Source organism: Hermetia illucens, chromosome 5, assembly GCF_905115235.1.
Source record: "Hermetia illucens chromosome 5, iHerIll2.2.curated.20191125, whole genome shotgun sequence".
Taxonomy (NCBI): Eukaryota; Metazoa; Arthropoda; class Insecta; order Diptera; family Stratiomyidae; genus Hermetia; species Hermetia illucens.
In genome coordinates, this window is record NC_051853.1 from 86,506,814 (window position 1) to 86,522,896 (window position 16,083).

Sequence of the window (16,083 nt, forward strand, 5' to 3'; positions counted from 1 at the left end):
ATTGAGCCCGGAGCACCGTGCCAACGAGATAGTGATCCGAGCCTTTTGGCTGACTAAGAAACCTACTCCAAGGGCATGATTTTTTGGATGGCCAATATATAATAATACATGGTGTAGTGGTCTTTCTCCAGGAAACCAGTCCCTGCCCCACGCATTTTTTGTAACGCTCTTACATAAGCCTTAGATTGGGACAAGATATCGCCTAACTGCTGGGCACCATTCGATCTGTACAGGGAGCACACGTACTATGCGACAACATGCAAATGGTTCGTTGCCGGGTTCGTTGGTTTAAAATTCATCTAGTCCGAGGCTCCTTTTGTGCCTTCATAAATTTGGTTTACTATGTAGGGTTATCAGAGGGAGCGGGTGCCGGTGTCATTGGTCCAAGGAAAATGTACTTTGGGCCAATGGGCAGGTACACTAGCATATTCCATGCGGAAATATACGCCATAGACAAATGTGCCTTCTTTAATCTGCAAAGGAGCTATAGGGGCAGAACATAGCTATTCTCACCGATAGCCCAGCAGCGTTCAAGGCACTTAGGTCCAACCAGGTGAACTCTAAACTGGTATGGGAATGCCTTGAGAGACTGAATACACTCGGCTCATCCAACAAGGTGTAGATACGTTCCACGCCATGCTGGGTTGGAAGGCGACAAGTCAGCGGACGAACTAGCCAGGAAGGGAGCAAGGACGCGTTTACACGGGCCAGAATCCTTCTGTGGAATCGGCAAGGGTTTCATGGCTATGAATCTAAGAAATGAAGAGGAACGGTTGAGGGAACTATACAGGGCGGGCCTACCAGGGATGGAGCAGTCCAGGATGCTTATTGGGGGATACGAACCCATACGCACAAAGGATTGCTTAAACCTCACCAAAAAGAACCTCCGAATCATAGTGGGAATTCTCACGGGTCATTGTCGACTAAACTATCACCTAGGGAAGCTAGGGATATCTACGGACACTGCCTGCAGGTTTTGTGAGGAGGATGACGAAACCTCAATACACGTCCTGGGACAGTGTCCGGCACTTGTGCAAAGTAGGTCGAGGCATCTGGGAGAACACTTAATACCAGATGCAAAGCTGAAAGATCTAGAAGTAGGGAACATACACGATTATAGGTCGGCTTGAGATACTATGATCAATAGGTACACTATAACCAGTAAAAGGGGCACAATAGTTCTTCAAGGACGCGGTGCGACTTTCCCTTAACAGAATAATAATAATAGGGTTGTCGGCCCTAGCCAACCACGTACCTACATGACCAGTTGGCTCAATTTGCGCCGTTTTTAGGCATGGAAGACTCGCTTCATCCTTCTCTACAAGCAGCTTTTCGTTAAGAAAGGACCCGCAGTGGTCACCACATGGTGGTGGAGTTGGGTTTGATAGAAAGACTGTTAGTGTTGGTTCAGCAGGTTTTATTCTCCATCGTTGTTACCAATACACGTTTCTCCCTTTTTCAATATTGGAAGATTGGTAACGAATGTCCTTGAGAAGAAGTTTCTGTCTCACGAATAGTAATTTAAACATTGTTGTTCGAGATACAACTCTCATGGTAGAATCATGTGCTTGCCATGTTTGAGAAAGTTGAGAGCTACAGAAATAGCTTTGTGAGAATGTCTTAAGTTTGATTCTCAATTACTTCGATATCTATGACGATCGGTGATGTTCCGTATGTGACACCACTTCATCTTGGATTAATTTACTTTCTTCCTGACACCGTTCTTAATTAAAGAACTATTAATAATTTCTTGCCAGCTTGCCAGTTCATTGATGGCGCTAAAAGCATTTTTCTAATCGGCTTATCGAGAAAATGTATGACCCTGCAAATTTATTTTTTCTTGCTGAAAATAGCACTAACATAGATGCAGTATCCCAGGGTTTGCAACCAGAAACAGCACCCGAGTTAGCAGCCTCCAAAGCCAACCTACAAAAATATATTTCTCATGCCAGGAAAATATGTCATTTATAATCTATTTATGCCATGACAGTTTTGAAAACCAAGCTTCTAATTACAACAAAGAATAGAAGAAAGGAGGAGGTCCATTTTATAAAAGTGGAAAAGAGTTTTGTTCGATTTTTGGACCTAACTATGCAATTTATTCAGCTTTCTCAATAGCTCATAGATCAACTTGCGCTAATGAACTAGAAAATCTGTACGTGCGCCCTTCATATAGCGAATTTATTTCGACCGGGAAAGATGTCGTGAAACAGAAACGTCCCACTAAACCCAAATGGAAAAAATTGATGTGAAGAATTTTCCTCCAGAAAGTTTCCTCCATCCAAATTTTCCACTTGTTGCATCTGTGTGGATCCACACAAAAATCAAGCTTACACCCGTCCTTGAAAGTTTCGAAACATGAGCCTAATGAAACCATGAGAACAAACTACTCCCCATGGGCAGCCACTACGTGGATGCTAACCGAATTCACATCCACCTTTACTGCGAAGGCTTTATCCACGCTTTAGCTATCCAAAGCTTCAAATTTCACTGAACCACCCATGTCTACAGTCTGCTCCATAAAATGCGTACGCCTGCTCCCTGGCATCGTGGAAGGTGGCCAAGTTGGGGTTGCCCCAAAGTCTATCATATCAAATTTATCTGCTGAGTGAGGCAGACGATTTCAAGTGTAGCGCGCGCGAATTTCAAATTTCACAGTGCTTGCACGTAAATCGGTGAAGATACTCGCAAGTACTAATTGGCGGTCAATTTGAAATGTAAAGAAAGAAGGAATGCCTTGTGGAATCGTGTATTTGGAAACGTCTCGAGTGACGAGCAATGACGAAAAGTGAAGACAAGTGCGATGTGATGAGCTCATGCAAATTCTCAGCTTTTTAATTTGATTTAATAGGTGTGATTGCTGGTGTTGATGTTGAGTTATTCAGTTCAGTGGGGAATTATTTGGACGATTTAGTGTATACGTTATTGGATATTGTTAACCCGTGAATGTTCTATTTGCTTTGATACCGAAGTATTCCAATTTCTATAATGAATTGCATTAATGAGGTACATACGTGCATGATTAATTGTTGGTAAACACTTCGAGCGACGGGACCTGCATTACGTCTGCAACGCGTATCACCTGTTGATTATCCGTAAAAGAAATTAATCGCGCACATGCATGGTGTTCAATTAAATTCCGTATTTCGCTTTTCTGATTATTGTGAAAGTGACGAAGACACACGAAGGAGGATAGGAGCAAGGCTAGTTAATTGAGTAATAAACGAGACATACACACGTACGTGATCCTGCACAGGAAGCTTCAATTACAGAATCTTATCTAAGCTCTGGGCATTTATCAACATTAAGTATTTCCCGCATTCCTGGTCATCTTACTCCAACGAGAATGCTGTGCAGTGAGTTTCATGCTTTCAGGTGAGAAGTGAGTGGTTTCGTGCAAACTAATTTTGATTAGCTCATGCCGCCAATATAGTGCAGAAAGCGGATCAAATTTCTGTTTTCAGTTATTTATTTATACATGGTATTCATAAGGAAACTAGTTTAGAATATATAAAAGAAAGATAACTGTGGATACGAATTGCTTTGATATTACAAACTAGATCCTTACCATATCCTTCAATTTCTTGTAACAATATTGCCGGACACTTTTTAAAAAAATGTTCAACACTTACACGTAGTGCGCCACTCCCTGGAGAAATTATTTTCATTCAATTCAATTCGAGATGATAAGGTTAATATTACGCTAGTATTCCTTTTGAATTTCAATACATTCGAATTTCTTTGGGACTCCCAAACCCTTTCGAATTCCGCCATGGGATTAGTTTTACGTTTCATATTCAATTCTGTTACTAGGAGTTACTATGTGACTTACGCACGTGTATGTTATGCTGATATATTTAATTTCGAAATGAACTCTAGTCGACATTGTTTTTGTACTATTCCAAAGTTATATTTTCGCAATATTTAAAAGCAGCATCAAAAGTCTGTATGAATCCAACTATACACTTGCAGTACAAGGTGGCAGGAGATAAGTATCCTATACAGTATTAAATTACACGGGTGGCTTTCACATCTAGTGTATTGTTTCCATTATAATGATCTTATTTGAACTTACATCGGGAACATCTGCACAACTAAAGAATGCGGAATGTCGTTCATCTCAGATTTCTTATTTATGTGGATGGGGTGCTCTAACAGGATACACGGTTATTTTGCATAGATAAATTCTGTGGCGTTACTTATCTGTTTCTGTTACAGGGACAGATTATGGTTTGGTATTTCTTTTAACATATCTCCTGCGATTTATCTCACTATACAATACTCTTCAATAGCCACCGTCTCCCAGGCAAAATTCCGCAAACATTCCAGTTTCGCATAGATTTCTATTCGATGCTCTGAAGATCCAGGATATAGTATGGCTCCAGCAAAGAAAGAATTTATTTTCAAATATCTCCCTAAATATTGCTATTGCTCTGTGTCTTTCAGGCTAGACCAATCTCTTTATGTAAATTAGCTTGCTTACCCTTCGTAACCAGTTTACAATAATTTTGCTGTCAGCCTACGAAACAACGAATAGACCACAATAATATATTAGCTTCTATCATTACAGAATGCTTATAAAGAAGCCTTCTTCGAAAGACGCCTCAAATGAAAATGTCCCTTGCCCACGTGATTCGAGTATGCACGAAAATTGGGAAAATTTTTCAAATTTGTCCTTGATTTGGAGGTTGGAAACTCATTTTGAAATCTGACCATAAGTATAGTATAATACAAACAATGTTTATTATCCTTCATACTATACAAAGTGAAGAAATCTTTCTGAAAAATTCGAATTATTAGGTTCACTGCTACCTGTCTCTACTGTATCGAGCTTATTGCCACGAAATGTTGCATTCCATCTAATAAGATTTGACCGAGACTGGTGAAAATGATATGCTTATATATTTTAATACAAACGTTTATTATAACCTTCAAAATAGGATCCTTTTGTGCCAATATAAACATGCCAACGATGAATCGAACTTTCCGTACAATTCTTAGAGGTCTAAGCCATGGTGGTGTGGCGGTACATCAGAGTCAAACCCACAACTCCATTGCTGGTAATAAGATCACCACCATCTGCGCAAATGACATTTTTTTTTCCCTTGTTTTCGAGGATATTGCCGACCATCGCATTCACCCACTCCTCCGAAAATATCGCAACATCACTACTGAAAGTAGTTCCTCCCAGCCAGTTAAGCACGATGTGCAGCAGCGTATCAATGCTACCGAGTCCCCGATCTTCTCAAAGGTACGTTCCCTATCACCCCAGAAGCAACAGCCAGCTTCTGGGGTGCAAAGAAAGAGTTCGATGATCTCATGAAATAGGGCTTTTGTAGACCTTGCAGTAACCGTTTGTCATCTCCACTCCATTTGGTTCCTAAGCCAGATGGCGAATGCCGACCTTGCAGAGATTAAAGGTGTCTGAATGCTCAAACAATTCTCGACCGGTATCCTACTCCACACATCCATAACTTTCCGCATTCACTAACAAACGGCTGTATTTTCGCCACTCAGGATCTGGCCAAGGCGTACTACCAAATCCATGTTGCTCTCGAAGACATACCGAAAATGGTGATTTCACTCGGATGATATTTGGCTCGTGCAACGTTGCGCAGCAATTTCAGAGATTCATCCACCCTGTCCTACGTTTACATGGATGATGTTTTGGTCGCCTGTTCTTCCGAATATGAGCATTTGGACCATCTTAAGTGTATTTTTTAACGTCTACTTCAGGTCGGGCTCGTTCTAAACGTTGAAAAATACAAACTCCTACTTTTCGGCCATATGATCCCTCCCCCCCCCCCCTCGACCTTGCTGAAGGATCTGCGAAGGCCATTCGGGCATTTGAAACTGTCAAACTACAGCTTGTTGATGCCACACTACTGGCATTTCCTCGGTCAGATGCACGACTGGTTGTGTTCATCGATGCCTCAGACACAGTGGTAGGCGCCGCTCCTCACCAACAGGTAAATCAAACCTGGCAACCGTTTGGCTCCGTTTCGAAACAACTCAACCCAGTTACACGTAACTATAGCGCTTACGGTCGTGAACTACTCGCCGCGTTCCTCTCGATTAAATACTTCCGCTTCACCATGTTCACGAACCACAAGCGCTTTACTTTCACGCTCAAACAAAAGCGCGACATAGCTCGCTTACTTCGGCAACTGAGCTTCATCAGCCAGTTTACTTCCGACATCAAATACGTATTTGGAAAAGACAACATTATTGCAGATGCTTTGTCTCGAACCTACGGTTAATTATACGACAATCACCAAGGCGCTGAAAGATGACGCAGAGCTTGAGTCTGAGGGAAACCCCTGATGCAAGTTCAAGGATTTTCCTATCTTCAGCACGAGTTCTCAGACAAGGGACCTAGACCATTTATTCCGGCCAAGAAATATTTCATGCAGTAAATGATCTTGCGTATCCAAGCATCAAAATAACGAACCGGTTAATTACTGGAGAATAATTCTGGTCCACCATGAGCAAGAACGTAACCTCTGGGGCCAGGCAGTGCATTGCGTGTCAGAAGTGTAAAATCAACAAGCGGTAAAAAAGGAGGTAGACGTATTCCTTCGGTCGCGAAATGCTTCTACCCCATCCACCTCGACATCATTGGCCCTTTGGGAGACTGGCCCGGATACAAGTATCGGCTCACAACCATCGACAGGTTTACACGGTGGCTTCGAGCAATACCTCTGACTGACATTAGAGCGCAGTCATGTGCTGAGGCCCTCTGTCAATAATGGATCCAGCGCTTTGGTGTACCAACAGTAATCATCACGGACCAGGGATTGCAGTTCTACTCTACTCTTCTCGGAGTTAGACAAGTTTCTGGCTCCTGGAGAGAATCTGCGACTTGCCGCCGACCCTGTACTGGATATCAGAGGAAGATTAAGCGACTCCAGCGTATTGCGTATGCTCAGGGACGCGGTTTCGAAACTGCGGCCGACTTCACCTTCCCAATAAACAACACCAGAGGTTGACATTCCCAGGGACCTAGAGACATGCTCACAGGCCATCATTAGGATGGATGCTCCTTGATGCTTCGCCACATAACCCCATTGGCGTGATCACATCCGATCCGCAGTACCAGCGTAGTTTCAGCTGGAAGCCGAGTGATATGGCAGCACATCAGAGCGAAGAACCACGGACTGAACTGCTGCCGACGCCGCACGCGCTTCCTCCTTTTTTAGTTCTCACCACCGAGGAAAGCAAACGCGTCCAACACTGTGACATAAGAAATCGTCTATCCACTTTTTAGTCAATTGATCATCAATGCATCAATGCATCAATGCTTTTTGTAACAAAACTGAAGCCGATACAAATTATCAAGTTTCTAAGTGAATTAAAACTATTCCGCATCAGATATTTTTGTTTAAATGTTAAATATATAAATCCGCAATATAAACTCCAACTTTACATAAAATTATTGCGTACATTGACTTTTTCACCAGGTGTAAGTACTGGCACATGCAAAAGCTGGTTGTTATCTAAAACACGCACAAGAGTGGCCTTTTTTTCAGCAATTATTTTTGCTTTCTACTCATTTACAGCGGACTATTTGGCACATTGTTGGCTACTTTCGACGTCATATTCATAAACCTGTCTCTTGTCATCCATTATAATGCATTTGATAAGTGACATTGATTACGGTGGCATCCCCTGTGCTGTTTCTTCCCGGTGTTTTCTTTCGGTAACAAATTTAGGCCTTTCGGTACGAGTCGACGAAGGTGAAGCATTTTATATCAAAAACATGAACCACAATTCAACCAGTCGATCCATAAGAGATGTTGAGAATTTCTACTATCTGTCGGAGTCTAACACGAACACAATTTCCTCACTTCTTCGATATTACCGCCGTTAACAACAACGGAAATGCATTAGATAAGCGAGCCAAGGGTTGAATGGCAACCGTAGTGCATTCAGTGATGCAATACAGTTGCCATTCACCCTTGGTGTGGTATGAAGAGCCACGTAGACGCTTTCGTTCCCGGCTGCGTGAACTACACTTCAATTTCTCCATAAAGTATACTAACTCTCCTAACACATTTTTAATTATTTCGTAACCGACTAAACTCTTTTTTTTTCACCGTAAAAAACTTTTCGTATCATAAACAAACGGCTGCCAAGCCCACATTAATGGATTTATCTCGCGTAAATTTTACGCAAATTTCGAAGACGGTTGTACCTAGAAAAAAATACCAATACGAGCGCGATTTAGGTGAACCAATCCGATTCAAATTTGATCAAATATAAATCAAATATATATAATTTTATCTATTATGAATTTAGGAGTGTGGTTCTCCATACCGGAAAAATGAGGTTTAAAATGTGCAATGAATTTCTGTATTTAGCACTTGTGGGGTATAACGCCCCGACCACACCCACGCACCATCGCTCTCTCAAAACGTCTGAACTCCTCCTCTACTGATCTGCGCCAAGTGGCCTTATAGCAACCCACTCGTAGGCCATCTTAGGCAAGTGGGTTCGAATGGAATTGCCATCCTTCCTTAATGTGTAGCCTACCCACTGCCACATCTACCTTCCCAACTCATCGACTAAGTTCTTCGTTTGAAATTTTATCATCTCTAATGATATTTCGCAGACAAGTCACTTTCTATGTGTTATCCTTGCAAAGCAACACAGCAAGAATACTAGCACAGAACAGTATTAATTTGCTCTTGGTGTTGAGTTCATTCCATTTCCAGATTAGAAATAAGGCAGCACAAACAAGCGATATTAATGATTCGAGCGAGATCCAGTTCGGTGCCACTATCTGCAGAACTCACGCTTCCCAGATATACCAATTATTAACGCCTTCGATGCTCTGCCCATTAATGCAGATAGCGAGAGTGCAATAATCCTTCCAGCTGAGAACCTTGATTTTGTTGGTGTTTATATTCAGTCCAACCCTACTTGCCTCTCTTTTCAATTCCAGAGTCATTTGACTGAGCACCATGACCTTGTAAAATGCAAACAGATGTTATCAGCGTAATAGAGATTTTTGAGGAAAGATGTCATAGTCCGTTGAATTCCTCCACGACCCCCGGACATGGAAATGTGAAGAACGTCAATGATTTGAAGACTAAATAGTATTGGTGACAAGCTACTGTTTGGCAGACCCCGATGTAGTCCTCAAATTCCTTGAAGATTTTACGCAGATACAACAGATGACATTTTGCGCCTCCAAAAAGTCTAGGGAAGAAAAGCCACAAATGTAATAACTTCTCCCATGTTATTATATTATACGATATTACTTTAAACCACCGTAACATACTGATATGGACTGTTCTTCAAAATAGAAGCGAAATTATTTTTATCATCAACGCGCTCGAAAGAAACAATACCGCTAGTCTCGACGGTTTGCAAAGATTCCCAAGAAGTATAACAGCCGCCGGAGGGAAGGGTATTTGCATACTTGCGAAGTGTATCTTTGAATTCAACCTCAAAACCTTGATCTACAGAAATTGAGGTTCGCGGATGTTACATTACGCTTCCACTCCCACTTTACAAAGAACCTTTTCAGCAAATTTTCAGATTAGCGTCGATATCGCACTACAACAGAGCCTGCAAATAACTGAAACACTCAAGTTCGAAAATTGAAAGCTTGACATCAAAGTTGACGATTTTTGCGAGCTTGTAGGTCTTCGTCGAATAGAACTATCAAGCTGACGTAAATATTGTCGAAAATGGTGAGAAAATTGATGTAATGCTAGAGCGATGACAGGGAATTCGCACGGTAGTATGGAGTGCCAGAAGGAGCCTGTCCCTTTGCATCATCCAACGGCCGCGTCGCGGCTGGTAATAAAGATTATGTTTAGATGTCTCTACTCTGTTCCAATCTACACCTCGGAGTGTTGTTTAAAATTTTAATTAGCATAAAGAGTCCTTAAGATTTGACAATGTCTATTGCAATTGTAGGGGAAACTCAGGTTCAATGCTTTTCGCCAATGGCCAATAAAATCATCAATCTCTAACAACACCGGCAGTGGAATACTCCACTATTGAATCGAACGCCTCTTCAGTGAGAACACATTGAAATTATTAGGGCGATTTGATGGACTTTGGCAAGAAGACACCCTAACTACTATACTATCATCTACATCTTTTCCGACGTCATAACTCTGCAATTATTCCAAAGTGTGCGAGAACTGATCGAATAGCTTAATCAAAAGGAATTTTTGATCGCACACGAACATATTTATTAAAACCGAGGATAGCGAATAATTCAAACTACATTTACTATTATCAAAATCATTCCCAACCAAAAATAGAGTTCTTGTGTCCGCTTAGACCAGATAAGGTTTCAAATCGACGGTTTTACGGTTATTACAGTTCATATCCATGTTGGGATTTTGAATTTTAATATTCGATTCCAACAGCACCTGTAGCTGCTTTCAGTGGAGCTGCTGCCTAGTGCAGAGGTAATGCAGCGTCTAATGAGTTACCATTTATCCTGAAGAACGAATCTTAATCTTAAGCTCGTTTTTAAAAACTGGATACTCGCCCAAAAAGGGTACAGTAGACGGAACGAGTGAGTAGCTCCCCAAAATTAGTGTGATCGCCAATCAAACAGATGGCGGGCTCAGGACCATTTAATTGCCAAATAAATCGTTGAAATTTGAAAGGTGCTTGCTAATTTGAAGTTGAAGAAACTAAAAAAAGTCGACAAATGGTTTCACGGCAACTTAACAGACGCTGTCTTACCTCTGCCTTGGGAGCAGCGGCAATATATCAGACCCTGCCTCACTGCATTTTCCAAACAAAAAAATTGCAAAAAAGCCCAGGAGAATTGTTTGAAACAGCTTTGAAAATCGGAAAAGAATGCACTGATCAGGGGACAGTTGGTTCCCGAAACACAGTGTACGTGATTTTCAACAAAACAAAATGAAATTGTCTCTAGTTTTTTTTTTTTATTAGGATAAAATCGACTGGCTAACATACACAATGGAAACCAACGAATAAGCAGAAAATAAAATAAAAATCAAGGGCTAATAGAAACCAAACCGTCAGTTACACCTATTGCGATAGTAATTAACCTAACAACGCACGAACTATCTGCAGAAAAACCAAATGCCTAGATGTAGGGGCCAATAACAAAATAACCAACATTGCCAATTATTGATATTATAGCCAATAGCGGGACGGGGTCCTAATCGATTCTACAACTGAAATTAGCTTTTTTCGGCATCATCCATAGAGCAGCGTGGTGAAGAAGAAAGATCTTCACTTGAGCCTGACGTCTTGAAGAAGTTAGAAGCACAGCCCTCTGGACTATACGGTGCACCTAAACTCTATAAGGACAATTTAACTTAAATAGCTGTAGTTAGCGTGATGAAACCCTGTGTGGGGCTTAATAATGCAAGAATATACTCGTAAGAGGCGAATAAGAAGGAAAGAATTTGTAGGCTAGAAAATTGCAAATTTTAGAACTCTTGCTACCGAAACGTCAACAACTCTTCGGATGGGGACTGATTTCACAGCTCTGACCTCTGCCTATCGAGAATCGACTATGATTGGTTTCTATAATGTGCGTAAGCTGCTCACCAACAGTAGCATGGGTCCTCAGAATGCTCGCTCCAAGTCGAGCGTCGGTGTCGGGTTGTTTCTGACGCGTACTGCAATGCGCGCTCTCTTGATCCGGGAGCCGGTTGCTGACAGCACAACTATACACTGCTATGCACCAGTGGAGATTTACGACATAGTTGAGAAGGATGCCTTTTACTAATAACACGCAATTCAGGGGAGGCCCCTTAAAGGTGCCAACGTGATCGTGATAGGTGGTCTGAATGTGAAGGTGGGTTCCGACAACACATTGCTCGAGCATGTGACGGAGAAACACGGTCTTGGCCATCACAACAATAATGGTGGTAGGTTCGTGGATTGATGGCGCAAAATGTCAAGTGCTGCACCGGGGTAAAATTTCAGATAATTTTCACGTCCATAACGGTTGCATTTTTTCACTAATATTCTTTCTTCTTGTTATCGGTTACGTTCTCCATATTGCTTTATCCGGAGGACGTGGAGGAATTTAACTATGGCAATGACTATCACATTTTTCCTCAAATACTTCGATTATGCTTTTTTTGTTGTTTTTGCTCTCTCACCGAGTCATGAACCTTGGCCAAGGACTCTGAATTTTGAAAGACAAGAAACTGCTGAAGATGAACACCAACAAAACCAAGGTTCTCAGTCTGACAGGTCATCGCACTCGTATGCACTATGATCGGAATGTGAAATTGGCAATGGATAGGTCATACATTAAGGAGGGGTGGCAATTGCATTGCTGGCTACGCCATGCAGTGAATCGGGTCTCCCAAGACGGTCAACGGGTGGCTCGCCTGCACCTGACGCAGAACAGAAGAGAAGGAGGTCAGGGATCTAAGGAAATCGTAGCGGTAACCGCGCACGATAGCACATAGATGTAATTGACGTGCTTCACCCCATCACAGGGTAAATGGTAATATATAGAACAATAGGCATGGTTATGTGTAGCCAAACATGTCATTAAACTCCTAAAACCTGTTTTGCACATTTTATTAATAAGATAAGAAACCTTCATTTTGCGGTAAATAATATGGTAGCGAATTTTGAAATTGTATCTCTATTCCCTATGAAGCTGATAATTTTCGAAATATTCCGGCACATTGCAGCAACGATTCCAATGAACATTCCGGTACATTGCAACAATAATGTTCATTGAACAGTCCCTTGAAAATTTCTTTTGCTAATTCTTCAAAACTTAAATAAAAACCCGTCTTATTAGCTATAATATGTCGGCGACTTTCAATCATTTAAATATCAAGCGTTCTATGATACAATTCACTAGGACAAAGAAGTCAGATCCCCTTTCTAAATGTCCTAGTAGAAAAATAAGCTAGCCGAAGACTTGCATACAGGGACCGGTACTCGAATGAGGTGTCGAACCACCCCTACGACGAAAAGAACGTGTAAACAAAGTGGTGGCGGGTCGACCGAAGCGTAGTTTCAAACCACATCATCTATAACCAGAACTCAAGCATTTGCAAGGAGTTTTTTTTAACTAACGGTTACATAACTCAGGGTACGAACTTTTATTTTTAATTTAACTATCAGCACCGGGAGGTCAGGCTAACCCGGCAATTTTAACTGATTTAATATAATGGTATATATGGTTGCAATTTAGTAAGGAAAACAATTTTTTTATCGATTGGATTTTTTTTCTGTTTTTGTGAAAAAGTAGATAATTAAAAATATAATATATAATAAATATAATATAAGAAAAAAAAATTATTATGTAGAATTTTTTTAATTCTTTATTTGTATAACACTCCACGCTTTAATTGGAGTTTTGGCGTTCATTACATTACCTCTAGCTATGATCTCCTACATCTCTACTCTGCCGCACAGAGAGACCACTCTTGGATCACCGGTATGAGGACCTACCTCGTTTGAGGAAAGGACGCTTATTGTTTAAGCTGATACAGACTCGTTGTGTCCCCCTGGTACCCCACCTACTTCACAACTGTCAACGTCGGTTCCCGAAGCGTAACAACTCTCAGCCTTTTCGTCTCCTACATCATCGATGGTATCATCAGTCACTATCATCCACGTTTTCCCCATATAGTTATCAAAGCTCCAACCCTTCCAGTTCTCGGACGAGTCGTAATTTTTCTGGAAAACCGCACAGTTAATATGAAAAATATGCAAACGAATACAAATGTAATATTATCTTGAAACATTAAAAATAGTTTAACAGAACATACCAATAGACTCTAGGACATGCTTGGAAACAGATATAGTGGCGTTAGACGTCAAAACAATGCCTGTCTTATAACACACACACTCTGCTTGGTAATCTTTCAATTCTTTCAATTTTGGCAATTCTAAATTTTCAGAAATTATGATTTTTGTAACGTTCCATACACATTGGACGTAAAGTACCGGACTCCGATACAAAGCACAGGGTTAAATATCAACCACAAACTGAATCTACCAACTGACTCTTCCGACTGTTGCAACCTCAAAGATATCCCTCCGAATGGAACTCCGTTTATCCAATTTTAAGAAAACGCGGCTACTACTACTGCCCTTGTTATGCAATTTCCCTTTAGGAAAATAAGGAGCTACGAAAGGAATCTCGGAGCCTCGGAACCCGGCAACGACAACGCATTAACGATTTGCGCATTTTCTCATGGAACGTGCGCTCCCTGTACAGAGAAAGCTGATGAGCAGCTAGCCGATACACTGTCCCAATATAGGGCTGATATAAAAGCGTTACAAGAGATGCGATACGTTGGCTCCCATAGCTTACACGAAAAAACAAATGATAACGGACTGCGGATTATTCAATTAGCAGGGTCACACGAAATGGTTGTTGGAAGTACCTGGTTTGCGGGGAAAGCGGTCCACAAACATACGTGGGCCCCTCCTGACGGGACCGCTTTCAACCAAATTGACATGTTGATCGAACGCCGCCACCTCTCAGCCTTGATGAATGTCAGAACGTATAGGGGGCCAATATAGACTCGGATCACTATCTCGTTGGCATGGTGCTCCGAGCTCGAATAACAATGCCACCTAGAATCCCCTCTGACAATCAGGTGAGAGTGAACACAGTCCTCCGTGACACCTATAAGAGGGAAATGGATCCCGCAAAAACCACAGTCAACAGAGGACCTGGAGATGAACCTGACCTGAAGAACGTTATCATAGATTCGGCCACTAACACACTTGGCCCCAGTCGCAAAAGGAGTCGGAACGGCTGGTTTGACAATGAATGTAAGCTAGCAACGGAACGGAAGAATGCCGCATACCGAGTAATGTTGTATTCTCAAAGAACGCGGGCACGCGCAGAGACTTATCACGAACTCCGTCGAGCGGAGAAGTGACTTCATAGACGGAAAAAGGAAGCCTGGGAGAACCAACAAGTCTGTGAACTAGAAAAGTACAGGAAGCAACCGCACCAGCCGCGGAAGTTTTACCAACAAGTCAGCAGGATGAAGCCTTATACACCTCGATGCTGATCCTGCCGAGACAAAGAGGGAAATCTGCTTTCCGACAGAATGGGCATATTGGAGCGATGAGTTGAGTACTTTGATGAGCTACTGAACAACCAGACCTTCGGCCAGTTGGAGGCCCCGCCAACTGAAGACGACGGACAAATACTGCCACATCAAGTTTAGGAGAAACAGTCCGTGCAATTCTGTTGGAATATGGACAACAGTTGCACCATCTGTTCATTGACTTTAAAACCACCTATGATAGTATAGCCAGGGTAAAACTGTATGCGGCCATGAGAGAATTCGGTATCTCGACGAAATTAATGAGACTGACTAGGCTGACCCTGACCAATGTGCAAGGCCAAATAAAAGCAGCAGGATCACTCTCAAGACCATTCGACATCAACAACGGTGTACGACAAGGGGATGCCCTATCATGCGTCCTCTTTAACCTGGCCTTCGAGAAAGTGATCCGTGATGCTGAGGTTAATGCAAGAGGTACGATCCTCTTCAAGTCCACCCAGCTACTGGCCTATGCTGACGATATCGACATCATGGGAAGAACCACCCGAGACGTATAAACTGCTTTCATCCAGATCGAGCAGGCGGCATTCGGCGCGAGATCTTGGGCTGCACATCAATGAAAGCTAGACAAAATATATGGAGGCAACGTCAGCATCAACCAACAACATCAAACCGCACTGGTCAAATACGAAGAAGTATAAGGATAGGAGAATACAACTTTGAGACCGTTAATAATTTCTCCTATCTAGGGTCGAAAATCACAACCGATACCAGCTACGATGATGAACTCCGCGCACGGTTGTTGTCAGCCAACTGAGCCTATTTCAGCTTGCAAAGACTGTTCCGCTCGAAACGTCTCACCATAGGGTCAAAGCTCTTACTGGCCGAGACTTGCCAGTCCTCATGTATTCCTCAGAAACTTGGGTTCTTAACAAGAAAAATTTCGAACTCTTGGCCGCGTTCGAGAGAAGAATCCTCCGAAGAATTTTTGGCCCCCTACATGAGGATGGACGATTCCGTAGCCTACACAATGACGAAATCTATAAGCGATACCATGACCGTCTGGTTGTAG

At 42.1% G+C, this 16,083-nt stretch overlaps 1 protein-coding gene across 1 annotated transcript in view; it reads left to right on the forward strand.

Moving 5' to 3' along the window:
• The first annotated feature begins 2,617 nt into the window (after window positions 1-2,617).
• LOC119657917 (D(1A) dopamine receptor) overlaps window positions 2,618-16,083 on the forward strand; it is a 251,021-nt gene continuing 237,555 nt past the window's right edge. Inside the window, exon 1 of the mRNA XM_038065103.1 lies at window positions 2,618-3,375. The gene's annotated coding sequence lies outside the window, so the exon portion shown is untranslated. The remainder of the gene's footprint in view (window positions 3,376-16,083) is intronic.